Here is a 4,384-nt window from a genome sequence, read left to right as displayed (position 1 = left end):
TGTATTTGGAAGACGGGAACAGGGTTTCTCCTCTTGATGGCACAGAAGGCTGAAGGGTCCTGGACATCACAGGGCAACCACAGTGCCAAGTACACCTGCTCCCTGGTAGAAGCCAGGAAGAGGATGGCAAATGGTCTGGACTGGCTCTAAGAGAAATACAACGCAAGCCTCATAAATTTTTAAGACACATTTAAAGATTGTAGAAGAAATAAATGAACTTAATTTTAATGGCATGTTTTATTTAACCCAATATGAAATACTTTACTTCAGAAAGTAATGAGGGTAAAATTAATAAGATTTTACCCTTTTTATATGGAATCTGGAGGATATCTCAATTCAGACTAGCCACATTTCAACTGCTCAGCAGCCACGAGTGGCTCACAGCTACTTTACTGGACTCTCAGGTCTAGAGTTCATCTCTGTGGGCTCCCACACAACTGAGCACCATCATCGTCATCCTCCAAAGTCCAAACCAGGATGGCAGGTGCTCAGTGCTGCTTCTGAAATATAGCTGGGCCGGAAGTACCATATATGTGGGCACCTGGGCCTGAAAGATTTAGTGGGTAATTTGCTGAAGACTTCAGAAGGCAGTCCCATCCCAGGAGAGACTGGGGAGAGGAAGAGGCTAAGCCAGGGCTCCTACATAAACAGGCACACCTGCTCTATTCAGACTCTAGGCTGGCCTTTCCAGTAAATGGATGTCCACACGGAGGGCACCTCCAGTGTTTTCAGCGCTATTGTTGAATTACTAAAGAAACCCAAGACAGGGAAAACTCTGCTGGTGTATTACTTTTTTATTTCTATTTTTGGCAGTGAGAAAAATGGACACTTCTCCCTGTGGTCTCAGGTGGTAAAGAAATCTGCCTGCAATGTGGGAGTTCAGTTCAGTTCACTCGCTCAGTCGTGTCCGACTCTCTGCGACCCCATGAACTGCAGCACACCAGGCCACCCTGTCCATCACCAACTCCCGGAGTTTACCCAAAACCATGTCCATTGTGTCGGTGATGCCATCAAACCATCTCATCCTGTCATCCTCTTCTCCTCCTGTTCTCAATCTTTCCTAGCATCAGGGTCTTTTCAAATGAGTCAGCTCTCCACATCAGGTGGCCAAGTATTGGAGTTTCAGCTTCAACATCAGTCCCTCCAATGAACACCCAGGACTGATCTTCTTTAGGATGGACTGGTATCATCTCCTTGCAGTCCAAGGGACTCTCAAGAGTCTTCTCCAACACCACAGTTCAAAAGCATCAATTCTTTGGTGCTCAGCTTTCTTTATAGTCCAACTCTCACATCCATACATGACTACTGGAAAAACCACAGCCTTGACTAGACAGACCTTTGTTGGCAAAGTAGTGTCTCTGCTTTTTAATATGCTGTCTAGGTTGGTCATAACTTTCCTTCCAAGGAGCAAGCGTCTTTTAATTTCATAGCTGCAATCACCATCCACAGTGATTTTGGAGGCCAAAAAAATAAAGTCAGCCACTGTTTCCCCATCTATTTGCCATGAAGTGATGGGACCAGATGCCATGATCTTAGTTTTCTGAATGTTGAGCTTTAAGCCAACTTTTTCACTCTCCACTTTCACTTTCATCAAGAGGCTCTTTAGTTCTTCTTCACTTTCTGCCATAAGGGTGGGAGACCTAGGTTCAATTCCTGGGTCAGGAAGATCCTCTGGAGTAGGAAATGGCAACCCACTCCATTATCCTTGCCAAGAGAATTAAGTGGACAGAGGAACCTGGTGGGCTACAGTCTGTGGAGTTGCAGAGTTGGGACACAAATGAGCAAGTAACATTTTCACTAAAATGTTCTCTCTGCCTTGGCTACCAGGAAACTCAGAACCATGTCGGCTCTCAGTTTAAAGATACTGTCTCCTTCATACCCCCATTGTTGTCTAGTTGTTGTCCCTTCACTCTTCATTTAATGCTTTAGGGATTTTGCAGGGTTTCTCTCTTCTGAAATGTTACACAACTCTGAAGCCTCTTGGAAACGGGCAAGGTAACATATGTAAAATGACGTTCTCTTCTGATGATTTACCACTAGATGGCAGCATAGCTCAATAAAATATATTTGCTTCAACTCCCCACCCCCACCAGAACCAGTCCTGCTATTTAATAACTGTGACTTGGGCAAGTGACTTTTAACTCACCCTGAGTCTATCATGTGAAAAAGAAACAGGTGAAATATATCTTAGGAAATGATAATGGCCTTGTGATTAATTGCATGGACTCTGAAACAGATGGTCTGGTTTCAAATTCTGTTGTGCCATTTCAATAGGTGTTGAGATTTTAGGCAGCTTATTTAACTTCTCTGAGCTTTGCCTTCCTCTCTGTAAAACGGAGATATTAGTGCTTGCTTCATAGGATTGTTGCTAGAATTAAAAAGTAGTGTATAAAGTGCTTAGAATGATGACTGGTATTTTAAGACAATACTTGCTAACACCACTGAGGGCCTTAAAGCTGATACTGGTGTCTTACCATGTAGTAAATGCCACTGTCCTATTTATTACTACTAAAATTTCATTCACTCTTTTTCTGGCATTTATGTAACCATCTTGGGTTAACAATGTGACATATCCCTGCAGCAACTTCTAATATCCTATATATAATGTCTATCACATAAAGTTAACTTGGAAAATGAAATAAATTATTAATTTATTATCCATTTATTGCTTTTACTCAGTGAGGGCTGGGAGTGTGATGTACATGTCATCACACAGGGTGTGTGTGAAATAATACAGAGTTTGGAAAAAAAAAATCAAACGAACATTTTAGATTTTTGTGGGAAAAAAGGTATAAGAAAAAGTACATTGTGGACATCAATGTTGAGAAAGACAAGGAAATTTTTATAATTATGAATTTTATTTTATTTACTATGCCAACATTTTCAGGAAAGAGACTTTACATCCAGTTTTTATAATTCATTTTACAAGCAAATTCTAATATACAGTATTTACTCTGAACTGGTTTTTAAGTCAATGGGAAAAACAATACTGCAGATAGTAAAGACTGTGGTGTTCTTAGTCAGCAATGACTAAGAGATTTTAAATTCTTAGGGTCAGTTTTACTTTGTTGTGGTGATGCTTTACCAAGGAGAAAGTGGGTAGCTTTCCCCCAGTAGGGTTAAAACATACAATGTATCTTTACTTAACAGCATAGTTGTAGATTGGTGCTCACCATCATAATCATGTATCCAAACACACTCTTTCAAATTGCTGCAGCAGAAAAATCGAAGGGAGGTGTGAAAAGAAAATTTTAAAACATAATTCAGGCATCAGAATTAAGAAAAATAGCAAGGCCACCATCCCCAAGGAAAAACGCCAGGTATTTGTACTACAGCTATAATTAATGTTCAAATGTATGGATAAGCATGCAAACATAACCACCCCAACTGATTCAAAAGCACGAAACTTAAGGTTGAGAGTAAACCGAAACTGTGCTGCAGTCTCACTGCTCTCCACTGCAAGCGTGTCTGGTGCTTCCAGATCACGTCCTCAGTGCCCCCAAGACCAGGAAACCATTGCGACGATTCCGCTCAGAAATGCAGAGTGCGTCTGTGTCTGTTGTACCGTCTATGCTACAGGAAGATCTAGAAGTGACAGCTATATGGGGACTGTGTTCTCTTTGATGGGTCTGAGTAAAATACTTATGGGACAATGAGACATTCAAAGAACTTAGTGCTTTAATGGAAAAAGTGACATGCTTAGAATACAACTGTGAAAGGCTGTACTTCGAACAGCAACAATTATAGAGAAATTCATTTCAACAAAGGAAGCCACACCCAATAGGAGGCATTTCGATATTTCAGGCACAACTCCAAGCAATTAAGCTCATTTAAAGTGCAAATCTGATAGTTTCTCTCATATTCAGATTTTTACTTGTTAAAATACTTAGTAAGGTTCTCTAATATCTATATAAATACAATGAACAGTAGTTGTATGCCTGAAAATATTGCACAAATTAAAATGAGACTCCTAAAGAAAAAAGCTAGAGGGTCTCAGTTATCAGAAACATTCTAAATGATATTAACTACATAATTCTTTAGCGCCTTCAAAATCATCTGCATCTGTACTGATTAACTCCTTAGGCCAAGCTATCTTTAAGGAATTTGATATGCATCCCATTAACAGCCAAATATATAATTCCACATACTCTATTTTGTCTTTCACAAATGTGATTAACACCAATAAAAACTTCTTCCTCAGGATTAAAAATTCATACACTGCAACCATCTTCACCAAAATCACAAGAACCAAGGAAAAAAGTGATCTGAGTTCCTATGGAGAGGGATTTGGCACAGAGTTGACTGACAGAAGCACTACAGAGAGATCAAGCCAAATCTGAGACAGTGATTTCTGATTACTCAGGTGAGCTGCTGCCCCACCTCA

Source organism: Bubalus kerabau, chromosome 1 (genome assembly GCF_029407905.1).
Source record: "Bubalus kerabau isolate K-KA32 ecotype Philippines breed swamp buffalo chromosome 1, PCC_UOA_SB_1v2, whole genome shotgun sequence".
NCBI classification, from domain to species: domain Eukaryota; kingdom Metazoa; phylum Chordata; class Mammalia; order Artiodactyla; family Bovidae; genus Bubalus; species Bubalus kerabau.
This window is presented reverse-complemented; position numbering follows the sequence as displayed.